The following is a 12,928-nucleotide window of genomic DNA, read 5'->3' as shown; positions in this document are numbered from 1 at the left end:
AAACATCCTCCCGAGAAAATCAAGTGGTGTGAAAATGCCAGCTAATACTGCTTGTTTCCGCTTGTACTCAGTACCACCAAAGTAGAAAGGATGGGTTTAGAAGCGCCTTTTTTTTTTTTTTTTTTTTTTTGTCTTTTTGCCATTTCTACGGCCGCTTCTGCGGCACAAGGAGGTTCCCAGGCTAGGGGTTGAATTGGAGCTGTAGCCGCAGGCCTACACCAGGGCCACAGCAACGTGAAGCCACAGCAACACGGGATCCAAGCCGCGTCTACAACCTACACCACAGCTCATGGCAACGCCAGACTCAACCCACTGAGCGAGGTCAGGGATCGAACCCTCAACTTCATGGTTCCTAGTCAGATTCGTTAACCACTGAGCCACAACGGGAACTCCTAGAAACTCCTTGAGGACGGCTGCAATGCAGGTTTAGCCCGTGCACATAAATTAAACACAGGTGTGGAGGCCTGGTGACCCTGACCTGACTCCTTCTGCCAACTGCTAGTTGTGCCTCCTTGCAAACTCAACTCATGATCCTTCAGTGGGGACCCATTTGTAGTTAAGGCATCTAAGCTCAGGGGGAACCTCCTCAAAATCAGTGACTCTCAAAGTCAAGTCTACCAAGCACCTGCTTAGAAAACGTCAGGACCCTTGTTAAAATGCAGATTCCACAGCTGTAGCTGGTTCTGTTGAATCTCAGGCTCTGCCAACAAGGCTGGCGGATGTGCATTTCTGACAAGTTCTCCAGGTGACCCTAGGCCCGCTTTCTCAGCCCATACCCCAGGCAGGTGTGGGGACATGGGGCAGCTATAGAGGAATCTTCCTGACCGTGTCACGATGGGTCTATCTGGGAGCTTTGCCTCAAGCCTCAAAATCACGATCCTCCTGGAGGTGGCATCCTCAGGGACGGTGCCTCTCGCTCAGCGCTGTGTGAGTGCTGGAGTGACCTTGCTTATGAATTACGAGTAAAGGGCTTTTTAGAACAGAAGCCACCTCTCCCTGGTTTCTGACTTTTTGGCGGCCTCATGAAACAAACCAGCTTCAGGAAAGGGATGCACGTGGTGGGGGGCCATGTGGCCGTGCACCCAGCAGGCGGCCATGACTCAGCTCCGGGGGCTCGCGCCCAGTCCCGGGGCTGGGCGGGTTTGATCAACAAAGAGCTCGAATGCGCACTCCCCGGGCGGCGGCGCACCTGCCCACCTGCCTGCTGCCGGGCTGCCCGGCCCCACCCCTTCCGGAGGCGGCCCTGGAGGCGGCCGTTGCCGGCCCGGTGGGGGCGGGGGCGAGAGCAGGCTGCGGCCCCCGCCCTCTGAGTCACCCCTACCCGCCGGAACCGAGCGGGCCGCCGCCTGGTCCCGCCCCGCCTCTGCGCCTGCGCGCTGCACCCGTTCTCCCAGCCCCACTCAAGGCGCGGGCGGAGCCCGGCGAACTCGCTCCCCCTGCGTTTCTGGCACCCAGACTGCTGGGCTTCCAGAGCAGGAGCCCCTACCCCGCGTCCCTCCACAGGCGATGTCTGTCTAACCGCGCGCGCGCCGGCGGGCAGGAAAGCCAGTCTGTCTCTGTCCTATTACTGGGCCTCCCTGATGCTGCTCTCAAACCTCTGCCTGGGAAGACAGGCAAGTAGCTAGTGGCACCCAGACTCCACAGCTGTCAACTGTCCCTTTTCTTCTGCTAGTGGTTCTCAAAGGTTGCTGCCCATTGGAATCACCTGGGGAGCTTTTAATAAACTGGACAGTTAAATCAGAACCACAGATGTGGGCCCCGGGCATTGGCATTAGTGCAAAGCTATCCAGATGATTCCTGTGTACAGCCTGGGCTGCGAATCCCGAACCACGGATGCAGAGGCGGGTTTCTCAAACTTTAAACGGCATCGAAATTGCCTGGAATCTTGTTAAAGTTCAGATTCCCTCTCAGAAGGCCCGGCAGGGGCCTGAGAGACTGCATTTCTAACAAGCTCCCAGGTGCTGCTGAGGCTGCACGACAATAAATGCTCCGTGTCCCTTTACCTTTTCTCTTGTATTGTGATAGGGAAGACATGGGCTTTGGAGCAGGTAGGGGTTTGAATCTCACCTCTGCCACTTCTAGCTTGGTGAAACTGGATCTTGTTTCTTTGTATGTGAGGGCTTGATACTCTCGAGTTTCTGGTGAGGGTGACATGAGATGATGTACAGAAGGCACCTAGCACTCAGTGAGTGTTCAGAGAAGGTCCCCTGTGTTAGGATGGCTTGGCTCTCCAGTGACCCTCATGGCTGATTCGGCCAGGGATTGGCAGAAGCAGAAGGCGGTCCGTTCAGGTTCCCACTTCCCTGCTCTCCTTCCTGTTAGGAGAACTGGGGTCGAAGCCAAAACACTCACATGAAGGGGAGAAGGGGTATAAAGGCAGGAGGCAGGTGTGAGTTGGGGGAGCTGGAGAGATGGGGCAGTGGCAAGGAAGGTCCATGTGAGAGCCCTGAGGAGGGCAGTGGGACCATTCCTACTGGTGGTGAGCTCCACTCTTGGTCTTGCTCTCCTGAAACTTTAGCCCGTATATGTCTCATTTGGGGGCCCAGTGAAGGGGCTGGAAGACAGAGGTTTTGCATTAAATCTTACTGCTTTGTTTGAGACCAGTGGTGGGGACCATGTGCAATGAGATTGTGTGTGTCATGAGATCTGTGGATGCTCCATCAGGCTCTTCCCAAATGCAAGGCACGTTTGGGATTCTCTTGTTAATGTTTGAGATTGTAATTCTCTTTTCTTTTAAACCATGGGCATTTCTTAGGCCGCTCCCACAGTATATGGAGGTTCCCAGGCTAGGGGTCGAATCGGAGCTGTAGCCACCGGCCTACGCCAGAGCCACAGCAACGCGGGATCCGAGCTACATCTGTGACCTACACCACAACTCATGGCAACATCGGATCCTTAACCCACTGAGCAAGGCCAGGGATCGAACCCGCAACCTCATGGTTCCTAGTCGAATTCGTTAACCACTGAGCCACACGGAAACTCCCTAAACCATGGGCTTTCAATGTAACTCTGATGGACAGCTTGGTGGGTAGGATTTTTTATTTTATTTATTTATTTATTTTATTTTATTTTGCCTTTTCTAGGGCATAGGATTTTTTTTTTAAATAAACTTTCTTCTACATATACACAATGGAATGTTACTCAGCCATTAAAAGGAATAAAATACTGGCATTTTTAGCAACATGGATGGACCTAGAAATTATCATGCTAAGTGAAGTCAGCCATACAATGAGACACCAACATCAAATGCTTTCACCGACATGTGGAATCTGAAAAAGGACAGACTGAACTTTTGCAGAACAGATACTGACTCACAGACTTTGAAAAACTTATGGTCTCCAAAGGAGACAGTTTGGGGGGTGGGGGAATGCGCTCGGCTTGTAGGATGAAGTCCTACAAAATTGGATTGTGATGATCATTGTACAACTATAAATGTAATAAATTCTTTGAGTAATAAAAATAAATAAACTTTCTTCTGCACAGAGCCCATGGGCTCTGACAGTAAGGGACTTGAAGCTGAGACCAGAAGCTCTGGTCCTCTGGCCTTCCACTCTGGGTCCCTGCTCTGAACACTGCTAGTCCTGTGTAGCTGCCGCACTATTGTGTAATCATTGTGTTTATATTCTTCTGCTCCCTGGACAGTCAGCTTTGTGAAGGCAAGGGCTGTGTCCCCCTCCACCTTGAGTTCCCATCACACAGCAAAATGCCTGACACCTAATGTGTGCTTACTAAGTGCTCATTATCAATGCAAGAATAACTGAACTGTGGGACCTGGACCCAGAGGAGGTACTCACTTCCCTGTTTTATCACGGGCTTCAGCTTTTCATGTGTAAAATGGGGTTTGAACTAAATTTGATCTCTTAGGCTCCCTCTGGCTGCTACAACAGTTGAGACTGCACTCTTTCTCATCTGGTTGTAATCCACTTCATTTTTCCTTCCCTAGTACACGTTCTTACACTTGACCTTGATTTTGTGTTTGCTCCTTACTCAAGTTTGGTAGATGGACTTTATACAGTGGGCTTTACAAATGCCCTGCTGGTTAAGGCCTGAAATTTCTTTCTAACTTCTTGCCAAAGCCATCTATCTGGTTTTTGTTAAAGGCACATTGGGCTGATCATGTTAGGCTGATGGAGCCAGTTTTCTCTTCTCTGCTCACCGTAGCAGCTTCTGCAACATCCTTGAGCACATCCCCTCTGGGCCCCCTTTCCTTTGCTTGGGGTTCTCTCTTGATGGAGAGAATGTGCAGACCAAGGGAGGTCCCAGCCCCTTTTCCCTGGTGTGCAATATGGGTACTGGACCCAGCTGGTCACACAGCCCCAAAGAGCATCATTACCACGGAAATAAATGTGTGACTTTAGCTCCAATCTCCTCTAAAATGCATTTCATGTTTATTTACCTGTTAGGGTTGAAAGAGTCCAAATAGAATGTACTTTCTTTTCTTTTCTTTTCTTTTTTTTTTTTCTTTTTAGGGCCTCATGTGTGGCATGCCAGGAGAGGGGTCAAATCAGAGCTGCAGCTGCCGGCCTACACCACAGCCACAGCAACACAGGATCTGAGCCATGTCTGCGACCTACACCACAGCTCACGGCGACGCCGGATCCTTAACCCACTGAACGAGGCCAGGGATGAACCTGCATCCTCATGGATGCTAGTTGGATTCATTACTGCTGAGCCACAAGGGCAACTCCGTAGAATGTAGTTTCTAAGGGGAGTCTTTTCCCTTCCAGGAAAGCTACCACAATAGGATTTTCTGTAATACTGGCCTATTCCTTGGCTGTCTGTCACCATGTGTGGTGCTGTCGGCAAAGATGGCCATGCACAGGCCACCCCTATTGGCATATGCTACTCCTCTCATCAGAAGATGCAGTCTATTTCCCTCCCCTTGAATCAAGGAACTTGAGTGTGGCTTGGACCAATAGAAGGAGACAGAGGGGGTGCTGTTCCAGTCTGGGCTGAGGCCCTTTGCTCTCTTGCCACCTTGAGCCACCACCTAAAGTCCAGGCTGTCATGTTGGGCAGAAAGCCAGCCACCAACCTCTAGGCCCCAAGCCTGTGAGAGAAGCCCTAGTCCCAGCAGCCTAGCTGACATCACATGGAATAGTCCTGAGACAGCACTAATGAATTCTGCCCAAAGTCCTGGCCCACAGAATTGGGAGCAAGAAAATGCTTTTGTGGGTTAAGCCTCTAAATTTTAGGCTGATTTATTACACAGCAATAGATAGCTGACACATTATACCCAGTGGATCCCAATTTCTTCATTTGCAAAATGATGGATCTGTCTTCCATCTTTGCAGCCAAACCAACACTGCCATAAGTCAGGTCAGCGCCTCCCACCATAAATAAGTCTTTTGATATCTGGGCCCCAAACAAGGGTTTGAAATCAGGAAAATTACTCCTGAATCTTTAAGCCTACAGCACTAATGCAACAGAAATTCATCAAGGAAAACAAAAGAACACACCTTTTCAAAGCACTGATTTTGGAGTGGGGCCTCCAGGCTTTGAATTCCAGTTCTGCCACTTCCTGCCATCTGATCTTGAATAAGTTTCTTTCTCCAAGTCTCAGTCTCCTCATCTGTGAAATGGGGATAATGATAGTGCCTACTTATAGGATTAATGTGAGACGTAAATTAAATAGTGTCCATACCTTATTTAGCATGGTGCTCAGATATCAAAAATATTCAATAAATGGTAGCTATTCTCTTTATTGGCTCCAATAATATTTTTTTGCTTTTATATCTATCTATAGAGGAGTACAGATTAACCAAAACCCAATAGCCTTGTCCCAGCCAATAAGAAAATGAAATTAGACATTCCTAGGGGCTCTCATAACATTGGTATATATTATCTCTATAGATTCAGAGACGATTTACAAGATTTCGACTGTGTAAAGAAATACAGACTGCATGGGGGGCAGGGGGGAGAGAAGATGCCAGGTAATGGTTTGCTTTTGTTTCTAAAAAGATATTGCCCATTGAGTTTTTGATTAGAGAGGATGGTTGGATGAAAAGGATTTTAAAAAATTAACTTGTGCCTTTGTCGAAATAAAGCACAAGAAAACGGCACGTTGGTTAGCACATTTTTAGAGAAAAACAACAGTAGAACAAGAGAAATTAAAACCTAACCTTCTACCATCTGCCACAGCTGATTTTGTAGCTCTCTACAAGAATCTCATTAGCATCTTCAAGAGGCTGATTGTGTCACCAGCAAAACAGTGATGGGGAAAAGGGACACTCACAGCCACGCGGTGCACGCTCACACAACCTGAGCCTGCTCTGGCTGCAAGGTGGCCAGACGGGGACTTGGTCCTCTCTCCCAATTCCCTCCTTTGTCCACGGGAACCCCATAGGCCAAAGCGACAAAAGCTCTGGTTCAGCAAGGAGAGAGTTACCCTTTAAAAAAGATCTGCTCCAGGCAGCAAGCACAGCACGGCAAGGAGGAGGGATTGGCCTAGCGAAGACAAGAATAACACTGCAAACCCACTTTTGCTTCTCGTTCTGGGCCTCCTGGGTCTCCAATCTCCTGGCTACATTTTCAAGTGCTACATTTTCTGGAGCTTTTTCAACCTGGGCCTGCCAGATTTGAGGTGCAGGGAAAATGTTCTCTCCTCCCCAACTCCTCAAATCACCTTCCCACTTATTTCCCAGAGGAAAGCGAGACAATAGGAGACTGTTCTCGAAGGGCTTTCACCTACTTAGCGGCTGTGAAAAGAATTTAGAGCTTTGAGATGAAAAATGTCACAGGAGGAAAGGAGGCCAAATCCAGGAGATGATTCCCAAAGAAGTTTTAAGGAATTCTGGGGTTTTTTCACCATGCTTCTAATTCTTCTATTCTGGAGAAGTGTATGAGGCTGGAACCTGGGTGTACACACACACACACACACACACGAATAATGATTTACTCTCTCTAGGAAGACTGGAATCCATGAGATTCCAGAAATGCACTAAAGCTTTCTGGGACTCCTGATTCAACCAGACCCTTTTACTGGGGCCAGAATTATAGAAACTCAGGTCCAAAGAGTCACTTTAATCCAGTCCCACATGATTTCAACCCAGAGTCACTTGACTGTTTTGCCCCAATCTCCTTGTCTAGAGATATCCTAGGTCCCCAAGCAAAGTACTGCTCAATTTAGTGTCCCTTGTCTCCAAATACTCTGACTACTTCTACTGGGGGATCTTCCCCTTGGAGGGGCCCCCAAGAATCTCAGAGACCGTGTGGGCAGACTGGTCGGTCTATATGGAGGGTGATAAAGTAAAAGTAGACCACTTTTTAGTTCCATTAAAATGTTGTGAGACCTTGGGCTGGAACTTTTAACCAAATGACAACACTGAATTACTCTGAGGAGAATCTCAGCTAAGCCTGTGAACATTCATACTAGTCAAACTTACCATGAATCAGTTAGTCCATTAAGAGTATGCGGGACCCCAACCCCAACTAGCTTGGGGCCAACAGAGGGGAGGAACTGATGCCTATTGCTGAGAAGGGCAGGAGGCGTATGCTCAAGCAGAACAAAGCCACCAGAGTTCTCATCTCCTATTTACTCTCTCTGTTGGCTTTGTTCTCCCCACGGCTGATGAGTGAACGGAGGTGTGGATGCAGATAGCTCCTTTCTGTGGCATCACAGCTTAGCAACCCCTGTGGAGGGGAAGGGTGGTCTCCCAATATCTGTAAAAGCAAAGCAGAAATTTCTGATGCAGCTGAGATCTTGCATCCACTTTTCAGGCAAGCACTGAGGACAGGGCATGGCATCTGCGAATGACACGGGGTGGGGATGGGGCAGTAACTCTAAGGGAAGGAAGGGGTGGCATTACCAAAAGTAGGGGAAAGGGAACCTGTGTTCACAAAAAAATCAGGTATTTGCCCCACCTGCATAAAATGCCTCATTATTCACTAGATCTTTCTCTTTGCTTGCCTTCAGATTCAGCTTCTACTACATGGATGCTAACTGAAGGAGCCCTGAGTCATGGTCTGACGTGTGTTTTCCAACACTATCAACTCATTCTCCAATTCTCGGCAGATACTGACTGGAGGTCCTACAACTCCACTCAATTCTGATATTATCTCCCTGGAGGTCAAATCAGATCCCATAGGTTAAGGGCTCAGTCCCAACAAACTGCCCCCACCTCAGATGTCAATCATAACCCAGGTTGTGGAATTCCTGTTGTGGCCCAGTGGAAATGAATCTAGCATCTATGAGGATGCGGGTTCGATCCCTGGCCTCGCTCAGTGGGTTAAGGATCCAGTGTTGCCATGAGCTGACATGGCTCGGATCCTGCATTGCTGTCTGTGGCTGTTGTGTAGTCTGGCAGCTGCAGCTCTGATTTGACCCCTAGCCTGGGAACCTCCATATGCCGCAAGTACAGCCCTAAAAAGACAAAAAATAAAAATAAAAAATAAACCCAGGTTGTTAACTGGGCTTCTGACCAAATGGCTGTAAAGCAGAGGTTCCTACAACCCTTTCTTCAGATTTGATTAACTTGGTGGGGCAGCTCACAGAACTCAGAGAATCATTTACTAATGCTTACCTGTTTATTATAAAAGATACAAACAGCCAAATGAAGAGGTATGTAGGGTGAGGTCTGGTAGGATCCAGAGCACAGGGGCTTCTGACTCCATTGAACTGTGCGCACCACCCTCCCACCACATGGGTGTATTCACCAACCTGGAAGGTCATCACATTTTGTGCAAAAATTTTTATAGTTCTTTTGTGGTGTAGATGGCTACGGATCTGGCATTGTCACTGCAGCAGCTTGGGCTGCTGCTGTGGGGCCTGTTCAATCCCTGGCCCAGGAACTTCCTCATGCCATGGGTGTGGCCAAAAAAAAAAAAAAAAGTTTTTATAGAGCCTAATCTGCAGGCACCATGCCCACTTTTCTCTCCTAGAGATCAGTGGGTAGGACTGAAAATTCCCACAATCTCACTTCTCCGTCTTTCTGGTGACCAGCCTCATTCTGAGCCTAGTAGGGCCCCATTCTAAGTCACCTTATTTGCATAAATTCTGGTGTACTCAAAAGGGGCTCCTAATGAAGACTGAAAAGACACTTCTGCTGCTCAGGAAATTCCATGGGTTTTACGATCTTTGGGCCAGGAACTTGGGACAAAGACTAAATACCAGAGGGGGACATCTGAGGTGCATCCACGGTTGTTGGAACAAGTGGAAAAGAACTCCTGCCTGAGAAGGACTTTACTCTCCTCAGCCCCAGGGGGACTCTCCCTGGTTTGGCATCTCCTGCCAGTTCACCTGCCTATGTGGATTTGGAACCTCTCTCTGTCACCTGTGTGCTCTCAGCCTGTGGCTTCGTAACAACATTAGCTAACACCACTGTGTGCCAAGAGTTGTTCCTGGCACTTTAATTATATTTACCTATTTTATACTCACACTGCCCTATGTGGTATGTGTAATTATTGTTACCCCTACTCTTTAGCTGAGGAACCTGAGGCACCAAGAAATTGTCATTCATTTGAAGTCACGTGGCATCTATGGGATAGAACTGAGAAACCTTAGGTGTTACCATGAAGCTTGAAGCAGACAGACCCCAAAGTAAGACTGTCCTACCATGTGACCTTGAGCAGTCTGCTCAGCTCAGCTTCTCTGAACCTCGGTCTCCTCATCTGTACAATGGAATGTGAAGTTCTCAGTATATTCCAAGATTCTTCCTCAGTCCCCTTCTTGGCCTCAACTCTCCTTCTTGGCTGTCCCATTCAGTCTGCGATCTTTAAAAGTTGTCCACCTGCTGAGAGTTCTCAAAGCCAGATCTTCAGGCTGACTCTCTCCCTGGAACTCCTGCCTCTTGAACATTCGCACTTGAAGGTTCTTTGGCATCTCAAATTTAACACAATGGAACCTGCGTTTCCTCACCAGATTCCTTGCTCCCCAGTCCTCCTGATCTCAGAGCATGGTCCCACCACCCACCCAGGTGCTTAGGCTAAGAACCTGGAATCTGAACTGCATTCCTCTTTTGGCTCACCCCATAACCAGTCTTCCATTAGGTCCTATTGGCCCAGTCTTCAAATATATCCTGATTGCTGGTCATGTTTGCTGTTTCCATGGCCACAGCTGTGGTCCCACCCAGAGTCCCCAGCCCAGATCAGTACCCAGCCTTCCAAAGAGTCTCACTTACTCCATCCTTTTTCTATCTCTATAAATAAATTGTTTTCACATCTCTGCTCAGAACCCTTCTGTGGTTTCCCACATTCCCAGGATAAAACCCAAGTTCTTCTCCATGGTCTACACAATCCTACTCAACTGGTCCTCTGCTTCCTCCTCCAAACCCTCCTGCCTGCTCTTTCCTTGTGACAGCAGGCTGCTCATCTATTTTGTCCCCTGCTGGATCCTCAGAGCCTAGAATGGTGCCTGACACATAGCAGAAGCACAGTCTGCATTTCCCTGTCGAATGAATGAATGAATAAGTGAGTGAGTGAATGACTGTGTGCCAGCCTCAAGGACCCCCTCTCTCTCCCAAACCTACCAGGCTTTTTCCTGCCCCAGGACAGCTGCACTTGCTGTCCCTCAGTTCTCATAATCTTCCCCAGGCCCTGCATGGCCATGCCCTCTCCAGCTTTCAGGTGTTGACTGCATTTCAGCTTCTCAAATACACCTCCAGGGAGCTTGGGACGGAAGTAGGGCCCTCCTCCACAGAGCTCCATCCCCTCCCATTCTCTATTCTTCACAGCCCGTGTCAGCATCTGAAATTACCTGCTCTGCTTCTTTAGATGTATTGCCTGACTGCCCCACGAGAATGTGTCTCAATGACACAGACCTTATCTATTTACTGCTCTATGCCAGCATCTAGATCAGCACTTGGCACATAGTAGGTGCTCGGTTGTGAGCTGACTGATGAACACTTAAGGTTGTTGTGAGGATTAAACATATATTAGAACTATCAGAACAACGGCTTTGGGAAGCTGGCTGTTTCTAATAAAGCTAAGCATACCCTGACAAGGATCAGCGATTTGACCTTGAGGTATATACACAAGAGAAATGAGTACGTACAGCCAGAAAACACATGGTATAAGAAGGATCACAGCAGCCTTATTCACAATGGTCAGAACTGGAAATAATCTAAATTCCATGGATAAGAGAACTGACAAACTGTGGTCTCATCATACAAGGGAATAAGAAGGCCTTCCCAGAATGAATCTCATAGACAAACGTTGATCAAAAGAAGCCACACCCCAAAGGGCACACTGTGTGAGTCTGTTTATATGAAATTCAAGACTAGAGGAACCTGATCCTGGTTGTGCCTGAGGACCCTTTTCCAGCCTGCTGCTCACGGGCCAGAGTGACGTACACAGCTTTTTTGGGAGGAGGAAGTGAGATGACTTTGGTAAGAAGGGGGGGAAGGATTTACATTCACAAAGGTGGAGGGTCAGTGCGGATCCTGTGGGTGGAAAGAATGCCAACGGCCTCGGTAATTTTGGAAAGCTATGTGCAAGGCCGCCCTCACCAACAAAGGTCTGTGGAACAGCTGGAAAAACAGAACTTTCAAAGAACACCAAAGAGGATGCTGCGGCTTCACGCGGGAATCAGATCTTAAAATGTAAAGCACACGATGAGGTGACCCCAGCAGTGCCAGCTGCTGCAGCAGGTGGCTTCCTGCCCAGCCCTGGGTGTGGGATGGGAGGAGGGGCCTGGAGCGGGGGTTGACAGAGGTGGGGCAGCAGCAGATCTTCCTGGTTTTCGTCTGTCTCCAGGGCTGCACAGGTGAAGGTGTTCCTCCATCTAGCGGTGGAGCCAAGCCCCTCTGGGGGCCCTTTTTACTTCATCTGAAACTATGCAAAATGTGAGCAAAACAGGAAGAGGCCTATAAAGCGTCTACTTAGTAACCAAAAGGTCGAGAACTTTGTAATAAATGCCCCCAGAGGCAGCACAGATAACAGCAAAACCCCACTGTCCGTTTTCCTCCTCCAGCATCTACCCTGCAGCCGTTCCCCCCTCCCCCCCATCATTCGTCTGTCATGTTGCTGCAACGGCTTCAGCTGGTTGGGAAACTCTGAGATCAAAATTAACTGCTCAGTGGGTCACCAGAACCTTGTGAAAACTAAAGTAAGCTGAATTCAGAAAGCATGCAAAGAGAGGGCCCCAGAAATAAACCCCAGAGAACTGGATCCTTGGGGATGCAGATATGCAGTTTGATGATGCTGTTGATTCTATTAATTACATGCAGATATTCACTGTGGTTTGTCTCCTCAAAGACACTTTACTCCAACTTCTAAAAAGTTGAGAATGTGTTTCAGTGTTCTCCATAACGTTCGATTTAAAAAGGGGAATTTGGTGAGGCTATTTAGAACATTTGAATAAGCATACTCTTGGAGTCCACGTAATTCCAGCCATCTTTCATTTCTTTCTCTTTCTTTCTTTCTGTCTTTTTAGGGCTGCACCTGCAGCATATGGAGGTTCCCAGGCTAGGGGCTGAACTGAAGCTGTAGCTGCCGGCCTACACCACAACCACAGCAACGCCAGATCCCTGATGCACTGAGTGAGGCCAGGGATTGAACCTGCGTCCTCATGGACGCTAGTCAGATTCATTTCCGCTAAGTCACGATAGGAACTCCTTGGGTTTTTTTTTTTAAATGCATTCCTACACACTATTCTGTGATATCTATAAGGGAAGAGAATCTGAAGAACAGATGTGTGCATATGTATAACTGAATCCCTTTGTTGTACACAGAAATTATAACATTGTAAATCAACTATACATCAATAAAAAACTATACATCAATAAAAAATTAAAATAAAAAAAAATGCATTCCTGCATGAGCTCCTCCAGCCTGAAGATAAGCAAGTAAAGGAGATGAGAGGTCAAAAGTTCGAGGAAATGGAAACTTGGGTTTCAGTTGGAACTGAAACACTGTGAAGTCAGTACTGAAGAGTGACAGTATTGTTAGAAAATGATCTTGGAGTGAAATCAAGAGGTAACTGAGGAGATCAG

At 48.0% G+C, this 12,928-nt stretch overlaps 2 protein-coding genes across 13 annotated transcripts in view; both read right to left on the bottom strand.

Annotated features, from left to right (window-relative positions):
* RNF19A (ring finger protein 19A, RBR E3 ubiquitin protein ligase) overlaps positions 1-12,928 on the bottom strand; it is a 1,069,816-nt gene that overhangs the window by 884,261 nt on the left and 172,627 nt on the right. The window lies entirely within an intron of this gene.
* The window catches only part of ZNF706 (zinc finger protein 706), a 183,998-nt gene that overhangs the window by 112,410 nt on the left and 58,660 nt on the right, over positions 1-12,928 (bottom strand). For 3 of the 12 annotated variants that reach the window (XR_014843555.1, XR_014843557.1, XR_014843554.1), the window contains one exon: positions 5,686-7,661. The exons of the other annotated variants lie outside the window; for them this stretch is intronic. The gene's annotated coding sequence lies outside the window, so the exon portion shown is untranslated. Of the gene's footprint in view, positions 1-5,685; positions 7,662-12,928 lie in introns of those variants that run through there. 12 annotated transcript variants of the gene reach the window in all.

This window comes from Sus scrofa, chromosome 4 (assembly GCF_054392235.1).
Source record: "Sus scrofa isolate SSC_HxYL_T2T_F1_AM1 chromosome 4, Sscrofa_HxYL_maternal_Yorkshire_Landrace_v2.0, whole genome shotgun sequence".
Taxonomy (NCBI): Eukaryota; Metazoa; Chordata; class Mammalia; order Artiodactyla; family Suidae; genus Sus; species Sus scrofa.
Note: the sequence above shows the minus strand (reverse complement) of the source record. Positions and strands in the feature narration are given on the sequence as shown.